Source organism: Babylonia areolata, chromosome 20 (genome assembly GCF_041734735.1).
Source record: "Babylonia areolata isolate BAREFJ2019XMU chromosome 20, ASM4173473v1, whole genome shotgun sequence".
NCBI lineage: Eukaryota > Metazoa > Mollusca > Gastropoda > Neogastropoda > Buccinidae > Babylonia > Babylonia areolata.
In genome coordinates, this window is record NC_134895.1 from 45,653,089 (window position 1) to 45,668,088 (window position 15,000).

Here is a 15,000-nt window from a genome sequence, read left to right on the forward strand (position 1 = left end):
CTGTTCAGAAGAGGCAGGCCAGAAAGTCACGGGCAAACAAGCTCCCTGACAATGATATGCCTGTCTTTGTCTGCCCCAACTGTCAGCGAACATTTCGTGCGCAGATTGGACTATTCAGCCATCTGCGCACTCACAGATAGACTCATGAGCATCCTTCCCCCCACCCCACCACCACCCTCCCCCCATCCCCCATCTGGATGACAACGATGGTCATCATCGATCTCGATGGACACACCACCACCACCACTGCTGGACCCATCGATAGGGTGAAGGTGGCAGAAGGGATAAGACACTTATCTGCCAGCACAGTGTCCGTGAGGGTCTGGGTTCGATTCCCGTTCTCGCCGCCCTGGTTAATTTCTCTGTGTGTGTGTGTTTCTGTCTCTCTCGTTTCTCTCTCTGTGTGTCTCTCTGTCTCTCTCATTTCTCTGTCTGTGCGTTTCTGTCTCTCTCGTTTCTCTCTCTGTGTGTCTCTCTGTCTCTCTCATTTCTCTCTCTGTGTGTCTCTCTGTCTCTCTCATTGCTCTGTGTGTGTGTCTCTCTGTCTCTCTCATTTCTCTCTCTGTGTGTCTCTCTGTCTCTCTCATTTCTCTCTCTGTGTGTCTCTCTGTCTCTCTCATTTCTCTCTGTGTGTCTCTCTGTCTCTCTCATTTCTCTCTCTGTGTGTCTCTCTGTCTCTCTCGTTTCTCTCTCTGTGTGTCTCTCTCTCTCTCTCTCTCTGTGTGTCTCTCTGTCTCTCTCATTTCTCTCTGTGTGTGTCTCTCTGTCTCTCTCGTTTCTCTCTCTGTGTGTCTCTCTGTCTCTCTCATTTCTCTCTCTGTGTGTCTCTCTGTCTCTCTCATTTCTCTGTGTGTGTGTGTGTGTCTCTGTCTCTCTCGTTTCTCTCTGTGTGTGTCTCTCTGTCTCTCTCATTTCTCTGTGTGTGTCTCTCTGTCTCTCTCATTTCTCTCTCTGTGTGTCTCTCTGTCTCTCTCATTTCTCTGTGTGTGTCTCTCTGTCTCTCTCATTTCTCTCTGTGTGTGTCTCTCTGTCTCTCTCGTTTCTCTCTCTGTGTGTCTCTCTGTCTCTCTCGTTTCTCTCTGTGTGTGTCTCTCTGTCTCTCTCGTTTCTCTGTGTGTGTCTCTCTGTCTCTCTCGTTTCTCTGTGTGTGTCTCTCTGTCTCTCTCATTTCTCTGTGTGTGTCTCTCTGTCTCTCTCGTTTCTCTCTCTGTGTGTCTCTCTGTCTCTCTCATTTCTCTGTGTGTGTCTCTCTGTCTCTCTCATTTCTCTCTGTGTGTGTCTCTCTGTCTCTCTCGTTTCTCTCTCTGTATGTCTCTCTGTCTCTCTCATTTCTCTGTGTGTGTCTCTCTGTCTCTCTCGTTTCTCTCTGTGTGTGTCTCTCTGTCTCTCTCGTTTCTCTCTGTGTGTGTCTCTCTGTCTCTCTCGTTTCTCTCTGTGTGTGTCTCTCTGTCTCTCTCATTTCTCTGTGTGTGTGTCTCTCTCGTTTCTCTCTGTGTGTGTCTCTCTGTCTCTCTCATTTCTCTCTCTGTGTGTCTCTCTCTCTGTGTGTCTCTCTGTCTCTCTCGTTTCTCTCTCTGTGTGTCTCTCTGTCTCTCTCATTTCTCTCTCTGTGTGTCTCTCTGTCTCTCTCTGTGTGTGTCTCTCTGTCTCTCTCATTTCTCTCTCTGTGTGTCTCTCTGTCTCTCTCATTTCTCTGTGTGTGTGTGTCTCTCTGTCTCTCTCGTTTCTCTCTCTGTGTGTGTGTGTCTCTCTGTCTCTCTCATTTCTCTGTGTGTGTCTCTCTGTCTCTCTCATTTCTCTGTGTGTGTCTCTCTGTCCCTCTCGTTTCTCTGTGTGTGTGTCTCTCTGTCTCTCTCATTTCTCTCTGTGTGTCTCTCTGTCTCTCTCATTTCTCTGTGTGTGTCTCTCTATCCCTCTCGTTTCTCTCTCTGTGTGTCTCTCTGTCTCTCTCATTTCTCTGTGTGTGTCTCTCTGTCCCTCTCGTTTCTCTCTCTGTGTGTCTCTCTGTCTCTCTCATTTCTCTGTGTGTGTCTCTCTGTCCCTCTCGTTTCTCTCTCTGTGTGTCTCTCTGTCTCTCTCATTTCTCTGTGTGTGTCTCTCTGTCCCTCTCGTTTCTCTCTCTGTGTGTCTCTCTGTCTCTCTCGTTTCTCTCTGTGTGTGTCTCTCTGTCTCTCTCGTTTCTCTCTGTGTGTCTCTCTGTCTCTCTCGTTTCTCTGTGTGTGTCTCTCTGTCTCTCTCGTTTCTCTCTGTGTGTGTCTCTCTGTCTCTCTCGTTTCTCTCTGTGTGTGTCTCTCTGTCTCTCTCATTTCTCTGTGTGTGTCTCTCTGTCCCTCTCGTTTCTCTCTCTGTGTGTCTGTCTGTCTCTCTCGTTTCTCTCTCTGTGTGTGTCTCTCTGTCCCTCTCGTTTCTCTCTCTGTGTGTCTCTCTGTCCCTCTCGTTTCTCTCTCTGTGTGTCTCTCTGTCCCTCTCGTTTCTCTCTCTGTGTGTGTCTCTCTGTCCCTCTCGTTTCTCTCTCTGTGTGTCTCTCTGTCTCTCTCATTGCTCTGTGTGTGTGTCTGTCTCTCTCATTTCTCTCTCTGTGTGTCTCTCTGTCTCTCTCGTTTCTCTCTCTGTGTGTCTCTCTGTCTCTCTCATTTCTCTCTCTGTGTGTCTCTCTGTCTCTCTCATTTCTCTCTCTGTGTGTCTCTCTGTCTCTCTCATTTCTCTCTGTGTGTGTCTCTCTCATTTCTCTGTGTGTGTGTCTCTCTGTCTCTCTCATTTCTCTCTCTGTGTTTGTCTCTCTGTCTCTCTCATTTCTCTCTCTGTGTGTGTCTCTCTGTCTCTCTCATTTCTCTCTCTGTGTGTGTCTCTCTGTCTCTCTCGTTTCTCTCTCTGTGTGTCTCTCTCGTTTCTCTCTGTGTGTGTCTCTCTGTCTCTCTCGTTTCTCTCTCTGTGTGTGTCTCTCTGTCTCTCTCATTTCTCTCTCTGTGTGTGTGTCTCTGTCTCTCTCGTTTCTCTGTGTGTGTGTGTCTCTCTGTCTCTCTCGTTTCTCTCTCTGTGTGTCTCTCTGTCTCTCTCATTTCTCTCTCTGTGTGTGTCTCTCTGTCTCTCTCATTTCTCTCTCTGTGTGTCTCTCTCGTTTCTCTGTGTGTGTGTCTCTCTGTCTATCTCGTTTCTCTCTCTGTGTGTCTCTCTGTCTCTCTCATTTCTCTCTCTGTGTGTGTGTCTCTGTCTCTCTCGTTTCTCTCTCTGTGTGTCTCTCTGTCCCTCTCGTTTCTCTCTCTGTGTGTCTCTCTGTCTCTCTCGTTTCTCTCTCTCTCTCTGTGTCTCTCTGTCTCTCTCGTTTCTTTCTGTGTGTGTCTCTCTGTCTCTCTCATTTCTCTCTCTCTCTGTGTCTCTCTGTCTCTCTCATTTCTCTCTCTGTGTGTCTCTCTGTCTCTCTCATTTCTCTCTCTCTGTGTCTCTCTGTCTCTCTCGTTTCTCTCTCTGTGTGTCTCTCTGTCTCTCTCATTTCTCTCTCTCTGTGTCTCTCTGTCTCTCTCGTTTCTCTCTCTGTGTGTCTCTCTGTCTCTCTCATTTCTCTCTCTGTGTGTCTCTCTGTCTCTCTCGTTTCTCTCTCTGTGTGTCTCTCTGTCTCTCTCGTTTCTCTCTCTGTGTGTCTCTCTGTCTCTCTCATTTCTCTCTCTGTGTGTGTGTCTCTCTGTCTCTCTCATTTCTCTCTCTGTGTGTGTGTCTCTCTGTCTCTCTCATTTCTCTCTCTGTGTGTCTCTCTGTCTCTCTCACTGCTCTCTGTGTGTGTCTCTCTGTCTCTCTGATTTCTCTCTGTGTGTGTATCTCTGTCTCTCTCATTTCTCTGTCTCTCTCATTTCTCTGTGTGTGTGTCTCTCTGTCTCTCTCATTTCTCTCTCCCAGGTTCGACTGAAAAATCAAACCGAGCGTCTAAGTCATTCGGGTGAGACGATAATAAACCGTGGTCCCTCCGATGTGCAGCACGCCACGCACTTGGCGCACTGAAGATCAGTTTCAGTTTCAGTTTCAGTAGCTCAAGGAGGCGTCACTGCGTTCGGACAAATCCATATACGCTACACCACATCTGCCAAGCAGATGCCTGACCAGCAGCGTAACCCAACGCGCTTAACTCACTCAGTACGGCCAGTCCTCTCTTCTCCTCTATACAGACCCCTCGGATGTCCAGTGGGTGTCTGAATGACCCAACCTTTAGCTTCCGTCGTCAGAATTGTGGTATTCCTCGTCAACATTCACCTCTTCAGTATAAGAGCCTTCCGCTTGCAATATTTTGATGATGGTAATTGGGGTGAAACGCTGTTAACGTCGTCTCTTTCGCCGTTCGTATGGAGAGAGTTAAAGCACTGAAGAAAGAACACATGGCAACAAAAAAAAAAAAAAAGAAAAAAAAGTGTGGTCCTCTGGCAAAATTCTGTGGAAGAAATCCACTCTGATGGGTGCACACATATAATAAATATGCACGCACTCAAGGCCTGGTTGGCGCGTAGGGTCGTGCTGCTGTCAAGCATCTGCCCAGCAGCGTGTATTATATATAATACGGGATTGTCCGAACGCAGTGCCGCCTCCCCGAGAAAAGGGAAACGGAAACGGATCCATCGAACGTCTTCGAAGCCAAGCCAAGACCGAGAGGGAATTCCTCTCGCTCTGGTCGGTATATTATATATATACATATACATTTTTTTCTTTTTTGGTGACATTAGTGCAGTTTGCGCTGGTTGATGGGATGTTTGAGTTCGTTTTGTTTTTTTTAGCGCGCGTGCGCGTATATATATATATATATATATATATATATATATATATATATATATATATATATATGTGTGTGTGTGTGTGTGTGTGTGTGTGTGTGTGTGTGTGTCTGTGTAGTGCATTTTAATGTGTTGTGTGTTTGTGTGAGTGTGTGTGAGTGTGTGAGTGTGTGTGTGTGTGTGTGTTCGTGTGTGTGTGTGTGTGCATGTGTGTGTTGTGCTTTTTAATGCGATGATTCAATGTGTGTGCTGTTTTTGTGTATGATGATTCACGCGCGCGCGCGCGCGCGCGTGTGTGTGTGTGTGTGTGTGTGTGTGTGTTTTCGTTTGAGACAATTTATTGATCAATGTTGTGTTCTCTTTCAAAAAGTGTTGATTTGCAGTTTGCAGCACGCGCGCTCACGCCTTTGGTGTATAAATGTATACATGTATATGTGTATGTGTATGTGTGCGAGTGTGTGTGTGTATGTGTATGTGTGTGTGTGTGTGAGTGCGTGTGTGTGTGTGTATGTGTGTGTGTGTGTGTGTGTGTGTGTGTGTGTGTGTGTGTGTGTGTGTGAGAGCGCGCGCACGCATGCGTTTGTGTTTGTGTTTGTGCATGTGTGTGTGTGTGTGTGTGTGTGTGTGTGTGTGTGTGTGTGTGTGTGTGTGTGTGTGTGTGTGCCCGTGTTTAGCGCTTTATTATCGCATGGAAAGTCCTCGTTCCACACACGGCACGGGAAGTGGCTGACAGTTTCCCAGCTACCATGGCTGTGGAAAGAGCAGTGCAGTGGAGAAAATGTGAGGCATGTGGGTGCTGACCGTGTGCCAGCTGTCTGCATGAAGACCGCCACAAGGACGTGTCAGCTCACGGTACAACGTTGCTGCTGCACTTGACCACAGGTTACTCTGGCCAGATTTTCAGCATTTTTGCTGTTCACCCCCTCCCCTCCCCCCCCCCCTCGCCCCCTACCCCTTTGCAGAACTCGATCAAACAACTCACACGAATTCGTGTAACATTTTGTGGTCGGGGGAACATCAGTGTTGCGAGTGGGGGAGGCTGACAGAGCTGTTACCTGCATGTCTGGAACGACAGGGACAAGGAAGGCAGAAGGGTTAACTCTCTCCATACGAACGGCGAAAGAGACGACGTTAACAGCGTTTCACCCCAATTACCATCATCAAAACATTGCAAGCGGAAGGCTCTTATACTGAAGAGGTGAATGTTGACAAAGAATACCACAATTCTGACGACGGAAGCTAAAGGTTGGGTCATTCAGACACCCACTGGACATCCGAGGGGTCTGTGTAGAGGAGAAGAGAGAACTGGCCGTTAAGACGCCGCTCCGTCATCTGCCATTACAGTGTCCGCGAGGGTCTGGGTTCGATTCCCGCTCTCTCCCTTTCTTTTCTTCCACGTGTGACTGGAAGAAATCATACTGAACACCCACTCATTCGGATGAGACGAAAAACCGAGATTCCGTGTGCAGCACGCGCTAGGCGCACTGAAAAAAAGAACTCACGGCAAAAAAAAAAGTGTTGTCGTTTGGCAAACTTCTCAGTGAGGAAGAAATCCACTTCAATAGGTACACAAATACACAGGCATGCACTCAAGGTCTGACTAACCGCGTTGGGTTATCAGTTGCTGGTCAGGCATCTGCCTAGCAGATGTGGTGTGGAGTTTTCAGATGAATTAATCTGTCCAAACGCAGTGACGCCTCCTTGAGAAACTAAACAACTGGCTGAAGACTGACAACTACTTCTCGAAGATATTGAACAACAGTAAAAGATCCAAACTATCACAGCGTATTGTGTGATATCCAACCTATGTAATCATTACATGATTCTACGATAGTCATTGGTGTCTGGTTAGAAGGGCGTTGGAGGCACGGCTGCTGTTCGGACTATCTGTGCTAGAACTGTATCTCAGTGGAGGGAATTACTCTTGCCCAAGTCACATCTTTAACTCACTCAGTACGGCCAATCCTCTCTTCTCCTCTACACAGACCCCTCGGATGTCCAGTGGGTGTCTCAATGACCCAATATTTAGCTTCCGTCGTCAGAACTGTGATATTCTTTGTCAACAGTCACCTCTTCAGTAAAAGAGCGTTCCGCTTGCAATATTTTGATGATGGTAATTGGGGTGAAACGCTATTAATGTCGTCTCTTTCGCCGTTCGTATGGAGAGAGTTAACGAAACTCAGAATAAGCGCGCATGACCTAAAGATTGAGAAAGGTAGATATTTAAATATTCCACAAGAAGACAGATTGTGCAACAGGTGTAACGTCCTGGAAGAAATCCATCTTCTTGATCATTGCATTAAATATAAAACCTTAAGGCAACAATTTTTAAAGGATATTCAAAATTCGAACAACACAGGACATATTTCCAGTCAGGTGATGCTAACAGATGATGAATATATACAAACTAGATTGGGAAAATTTGTTTATGAATGCTGCTGCAATTTACTGCATTAACTGATTGATTAATTGTGTGTTTTTTCATTCGTTCATTCATTTACCATTGCACTTACGGTTTCATGACAATAAAATCTATTCTATTCTATTCATCCCCACTCTCTCGGCCAAGAGGGTTTGATGATAGTTGATGTTGGTACGGTCCCTAAAAGCCAACTAGCCCCCCAACGCTGCAGCACTAAATACACTGTCAAAGCACTTCACGGCCTATGTAAGTATTACTGTCTATTGTCATCTATAAATGCACACTCACTATGACGAACCACAGACATGCATATTCAGAAATATACTGAATACGCAGTGCGATATACCTACTAGTTTGAGACTGGAGTCATCGTCGACTGACTACAAAAGACTAAGCTGTAAATGAATCCCTATTTTCAGCGGAAGAAAGCATTGGTCATACTACAGATCTCACTTTGCTGTTGGTTCAAAAATTGTAAGCTGTTGTCAATTTCTGCATGTAGGGAATATAAAACTATTGTTTCTGGTCCAACCTCAGCGTCAACTAGTATGTTGTCAGTGGTTTTCGTGAAGGTAAGACATAATTATCGGGGTTTTTTTTGTTTGTTTTTTTAATTATTATTATTTGTTTCATTTTTTACAAAACTGTCCCTCCTTTCTCTATCAGCAAGTCTCTTTATCTAATATTTCCTTATTTCTTTGATCATATATTTCTATTTTTCTTTCATTTTTTTGTGAACTCGTCATTAGTTTTAAATTGTGCTTTGTGCGAACTCACACACATGAGCAAACAGATACACATACACACGTACGTATGAACACACACACACACACACACACACACTGCCTAAATAGACCGCTTGAAAGCTCCGTGCTTACATGACTACATGTCACATGATCTGTGCTCTCGAAGTTGATTGGCTCTCCAAAATCACGAGCAATAAAGGTGACCGAGAGAGGAAGAACGTGCGAAACAGCAGGCTTCTTGTTTCGACTTTTTTTTTATTTTTATTCATTTATTTTTTATTCATATTAATTGTGCATACCCATCGTATGTTCCATCAACTTCATCATAAAGAGTTTAGTTGTCGCAATAGAGGCTATCAACTGAAGAAATGGAGGACAGTACATTTTTGCTGCTTTTGTCTGTGTCGATCGCCTTTGGCATTGCTCGCGATTTCGATGAAAGTTAGATGCGCATGGGCAAGATCCAAGATGGCCGTGGAACTACTCAGTGGTCTATCAAGTTATTCAGCGGGGCTCAGTAGTATCCTGTGACTGATGTAGCAAACCGTTGAAGAGGAAGGTGGCAGAATAGTCAAGACGCTCAGCTGCCAATACAGAGAGTCCGTGAGGGTCTGGGTTCGAATCCCGCTCACGTCCTTTCTCCAAGGTTTGACTGGAAAATCAAACTAAGCGTCTATAGTCATTCAGATGAGACGATAAACCGAAGTCCTGTGTGCAGCACGCACCTGTTGGTGCACTGAAAAAGAACCTATGGCAACTAGAATGTTGTCCTCTGGCAATATTCTGCAGAAGAAATCCACTTGGATACTGGGTACACAATTACATAAGTATGCACTCACGTCCTGACTAAGTGCGTTGGGTTGTGCTGCTGGTCAGGCGTCTGCCTAGCAGATGTGGGGTAGCGCATATGGATTTGTCCGAACGCATTGACGCCTCCTTGAGAAACTGAAAGTAATACTGAAACTAAGGCAATCCTTTGGGAGCTGTGACGTTACGCGTGTACATGTGGTTTCAGTGTCCGTCGGTCTGTCATGAGAGAGAGAGAGAGAGAGAGAGAGAGAGAGAGAGAGACAGAGACAGAGAGAGAGAGAATGTGTGTGTGTGTGTTTGTATGTGTGTGGTGTATGTGTGTGTGTGTGTGTGTGTGTGCGCGCGCGCGCGCATGTCACGATTGTGTGTGTGTGTGTGTAGCATGCGTGTGTGCGTTTGTGTGTAGTGTGTTCGGGAAACGGGGGGGGGGGGGGGGGGGGGGGGGGGGGGTATGAGTGTGGGGGGGGGGGGGGGGGTGTATGAGTGTGGGTATGTGTATGAGTGTGAACGTGTGCGTGCGTGTGTGTGTGTGTGCGTCTGTACGTGCGTCTGTACGTGTATGCGCGCGCGTGCGTGCGTGTGCGCGTGTTTGTGTGTGTGTGTGCAGTGACCCGGATCTGGCCTTTAGTACGGTCAGTATAGCAGGCAGACAGGCAGGCAGGCAGGCAGGCAGACATGCCACAACAACTCAAGTCGGTCAGGGCCGGGACCACACAATACAAAGCCAGCAAGGGCCTAAGCAGGTTTTTCTTTTTTCTTTTTTTTTTCTTTTTTTTTTCCGTTCGTGTTGACCCCTATGTGAGCCCCCCTCATGGTTCTTTCTATGAAGTCCTGGACGTGACCCCTCGTTGGCCCCTTAACGAGTGTGTCAGCGTTTCCTGTCCTTCTCAGTGATCGATACTGACCGACAGACAGACGGACGGACGGACCGAGAGAAACAGCCATTCCACTCTGCTCAACTACTCCTAAGGAACTGGGAGATTTCGAGAGGATCTTGAGAGGGGGGTGGGGGAGGGTTGGGGGGTGGATGGGGTAGGGTAGAAGGGCAGCCTGTCTTGAACTTTTGTGTGTTGTGCACGTTAAGTCCTGTTGGTCTGGTTGTTGTGGGTTTTTTTTTTTTGTCGGTCAGCGGAAAGGACTGAAAGTTCCTGGTCCCTGGAACATTATATATAATACTGTGTACGTACGTACGTATGTATGTATGTATATAATATATATATATATATATATATATATATATATAATATACATATATATATACATATATATATATATATATATATATATATAGAGAGAGAGAGAGAGAGAGAGAGAGAGAGAGAGAGAGAGAGAGAGAGGGAAATCAGAACTCGAAACGTTTTTTTATTCGAAGATTAAGATTTTAGGCATGGCCCATTCTTTCAGTCTGTCCTTGCTAATCTACATCAGTTTCAATAGCACATATATATATATTTAATGAAAAGGAGAGAAAGAGAGAGAGAGAGAGAAAATTTTAAGTCCTGCAGAAAGAATATGATAACAGAGATAAAGAACAGAGACACGCGCACGCACACACACACACACACACACACACACACACACACACACACACACACTCACGCACACACTCACGCACACACAGATTGACAGATGAATGAGAGAGAGAGAGAGAGGGAGAGAGAGAAGAGTAAGTGGGGGGGGGGGGGGGGAGAAGGAAAGAGAAATAATTATGTCATCAGTATCGACAACCGGATGACTAAAGCCACATCGTTGCCAATCACCAAATCCACCTATGACAGTTGTAATTGATACTAAAATGACTACTACCATCACCAACATCACTTATACAACAGCTATTGTCACCATCATGATGGAATAAAATGAATATATTCATGCATGCACACAAAATAGAAGAAAATAAAAGAAATGCAAACAAGCAAACAAAACAAAAGTGAATGAAAAGAAAATAGGACAGAATAAGAACAAGACCAAACAAGAACAAGGAGAAACAATAAAAACGGATCCAATAAGTCAGATCCCCACCCCCACCCCAAAAAAAAGCCCTCATTGTTACTGCCAACGGTCGCTTCTATATCTGAGTCATTTATGGTGGGAAGGATTGAAGAAATGTATGGAGATTCGACTTGAAAGTTGGTAGAGAACTGCTCGTTTGTACGTGTCCAGGGAGTCAATTCCATAGGGATACCCCCGAAAACGGAGTATGACTGCCTACATGGCGGGGTAAAAACGGTCATACACGTAAAAGCCCACTCGTGTGCGTACGAGTGAACGTGGGAGTTGCAGCCCACGATCGCAGAAGAAGAAGAAGAAGAATTCCATAGGGATGCTTCCTGAAAATGCAAAACTTGTTTTGAGCATATCAATGCGGTTGCGTGGTAAAATGTTCTTAGAGGTCGAGCCGTATCGGCGTGAGGCTCGTCGGGTAAGCGAATGTAGATATTGTGATGCCAAGTTATTGTGCACTTTGTACACAAGTAACGCTTTGTTGAACACTGTTTTTGCAATGGAAGTATGTTTAATCTAGCTTGTTTTTTCAAAAGTTGTCAATGAGGGATCTGGTAAAATGATTTTGGCTGCCCTCTTGTGTAGGGAATTTAGTTTTTTTTTAAGATGAACATCTGCAGCACAGCTCCAAACTACAGATGCGTAATTAATGTGAGAAAGACAGTGAGCGTGGAAGAACATTCTGCGAGCATCACTGTCTATGTAAGGCTTGAGCTGATTAAGTAAAAAAAAAAAAAAAAAAAAAAAAAAAAAAAAAAAAAGACTGCGTGTCAGCCTTTTGCAGACAGAGTTAATATGTGATTGCCATTTCAGTTCATCATCTATTATGAAGAGAGAGAGAGAGGGAGAGAGAGAGAGAAGCTGATCCAGCTGAACACTGGTTGTTGTAACACACACACACACACACACACACACACAAACCTTATTCGCCCATAATAGTTATACAACACACATACACTCTCTCTCTCTCCCCGCTCGAGTCTGCTATGGCAGACGATACACTTAACTCACTCAGGACGGCCAGTCCTCTCCTCTGCCCTACAGTGACCGCCTCGGACTTCCACTGGGTGTCTGAATGACCAAACCTTTTGCTTCCGTCGTCAGAAATGCGGTATTGGTTCTCTACATACACCTATTCAGTATAAGAGCCTTCCGCTTGTGATATTTTGATGATGTTAATTGCGGTGAAACGCTGTCATCCTCGTCTTTTTCGCCGTTTGTATGGAGAGAGTTATTAATGAAGTGCTCTTCTTCTTGTTCTGAGTTCGTAGGCTGTAATTCCCAAGTCCACTCGTTGTGTTCCAGTGGGTTTTTATGTGCTTGACCCTTTCCTTTTTATTTTTTTTTTTTTTACCTCGTCAAAAAAGTAGGCAGCCGTACTCCGTTTTCGCAGGGTACATCTTGATCTATAGTGCCTCCATGTCATTTCTGTTTGGAAATATTGACGTTACTCACACACTCTCTCTCTCTGTCTCTCTGTCTGTCTCTCTCTCTCTCTGTCACTGTCTCTCTATCTCTGTCGGTCACTGCCCAATTAATCGACTGTCATACATGAGCAGTATGGAATATCTATTAATGTCATGTGTGAGAATGGACGACTGTTTGTGTGTTTCTGAAGGTGTACATAGGTTGGTTGTTACTTCCCTTTATCGTTTCTCGCTTTCTTTTCCATTTGTTGCTTTTACACAAGATGAATTACCCCCCACCCCTTCCGCCCCCATTAGCAGTTGAGTCGTAAAACGCTATTTGCAACAAAAAAAAAAAAAAAAAAAAAAGTGTCAGTGTCTGTTACTAAATAGCTGTCTCTGTCTCTTTCTCTCTCTTTACCCTCATCATACTGTGGATGAGTTGAATTGCCCTCTGTGTAGAAGTGGTGTTGAAGATGAGTTACACTTTATTCTATGTTGTCCTGCTTTAAGTAAATTAAGAGAACAGTATATTCCACGAAAGTATTTCAAGTTTCCAAATCAGTTTCGGCTAAGTCTTTTGATGGCATCTAATAAAGAATTTGTCCATTTACATATATAAAGCATTTAAGTTAAGATCAATAATGATATCATAATTCCTTTGATGATTGTTTCGCCTTGTGCACTTGCATGTTTAATAATGTTGTATACTGCACCCCATCATGAGGGGCAATGGCCTATATGAATAAATCATCCGAATCCGAATCCGAATCTTTACCCTGGAGTCAAACCAACCTCTTCCAACTTGGCTGTGGCCGCTCTTATAATTATCTTATAGCAAACCCAAAGCCTTTTTGTATGGCAACACAGTCATTTCACCTCTGGCGATCCCTTCTCTGCTGTCGTGATATGAGGGTGAGAGGGTCAAGGAGGGAGAAGGACGAGGGTGTGTGTGTGTGGGGTGGTGGTGGTGGTGGTGGTGGGGGTGGGGGGAGGGGGAGGGGTTAGGTAGCAAGGGGGCTACGGGGGTAGGGAAGGCTACGGGTGTTAAGGTCGCCAACGGCAACACTGACGACCAGACCCCTGGTATTGTAGTGTGGGGGACTATTACTACCCGCTACGTGTAATGTAGGTGACTCGTGCCGTGACCTATATACCCCGCTGCTATCATCACCTTGAGGGTCAAGCCGGGTACACCTTCCTGCAGGGGTAGGGTGGGGTGTGTGTGTGTGGGGGGGGGGGGGTGGGGGTGGGGGGGTGGGGGGGGGGGGGGGTGTTGGAGGGGGAGGGCTTGAGCCAGTAGCGCCCCCGTGGTGTGGTTTTTGACTTTAATCTCTAAAGATTCCAAGAAATTTAATCCTTTTTGGGTGTGTAGGATAACGATAGGATACGATAACCATACATACTTTCGCTATTACTGTTTGGTACATCCACATGTAATATGCGGCTACTGTTCAAAAGTGTGTGTGTGTGTGTGTGTGTGTGTGAGAGAGAGTGTGTGTGTGTGTGTGTGAGAGAGAGAGAGAGAGAGAGAGTGTGTGTGTGTGTGTGTGTGTGTGCGTGCGTGCGTGCATGTGTGTGTGTGTGTGTGTGTGTGTGTGTGTGTGTGTGTGTGTGTGTGTGTGTGTGTGTGTGTGTGTGTGCAGTCCGAGCATGTGTGAGTATGCACAAGTTTTTATTTTAATACGCACTTGTATGTATCCAAATTTCTACTGCATCTGTGTTTAACAGTGTATGATTTTCGATTTATGTTCGTACCTTGTTATGTACTATATCCCCCCCCCAATATTCCTTATGACCCCGGTACACTTGGTAATAAAGACATATTCTATTCTATTCTATTCTATTCTATTCTATTCTACTCATTGAATCACAACTTCATTCCAACGATGTCTCCGAAACACGCAAAAACGCACACCCACGCACGCACACACACGCTAATGATAATGATTTGCAACAAAACAAATCAAACTTAAACATGCTGACAAGTATGTTTTAGATGTAACAAAAGTTACACACCCTTTCCAAGTTTTATGAATTTACTTAGATCAAATTGTGTTTTCATCCCAGCACTGAATAAATTGTATAAACCGAACATTGACATATGTGATTTACATTTACATCTAGACAAAGCCTCCACATCGTATGGAATGCAAATCAGTGCGGAGAAAATTAAAACCAAACTGATGACTAACAACACCAACGGCATCAGCATTGACATCAAAGTCAACGACGAAAAGCTTAAAACAGTCCACAGCTTCAAATATCTGGGAGCAATCGTGTCAGATGAAGGATCTAAACCAGAAGTACTCTCGAGAATTGCCCAAACAACAATGGCACTCAACAAGCTGAACACCATCTGGAACAACAAAAACATCGCTCTCAGCTAAAAAATCAGACTGATGCGTTCCCTGGTTATATCAGTATTGCTCTACGCTTGCGAGACTTGGACCCTGACTGCAGACATCGAGAGAAGAATCCAAGCTGTCGAGATGAGATGCTTTCGTAGACTACTTGGCATCTCCTACAGAGACCACATCACTAACACGGAAGTGAAGAACAGAATCAAGCAAAGTATTGGACCCTACGAAGACCTTCTGTCCATAGTGAAAAAACGCAAACTTAGGTGGTATGGACACATCTCCCGATCATCTGGTCTTGCCAAAACGTTCCTGCAAGGCACCGTACAAGGAGGCAGAAGGAGAGGACGGCAGAAGAAGAGATGGGAAGACAACATCCGGGGGTGGACAGGCTTGACGCTCGGTGACGCCCTGAGGAAATCAGAAAACCGTGAAGAGTGGAGAGGGGTGGTGGCCAGGTCAGCAGCGGTGCCCCAACGGTCTGAACCCAGACTACGG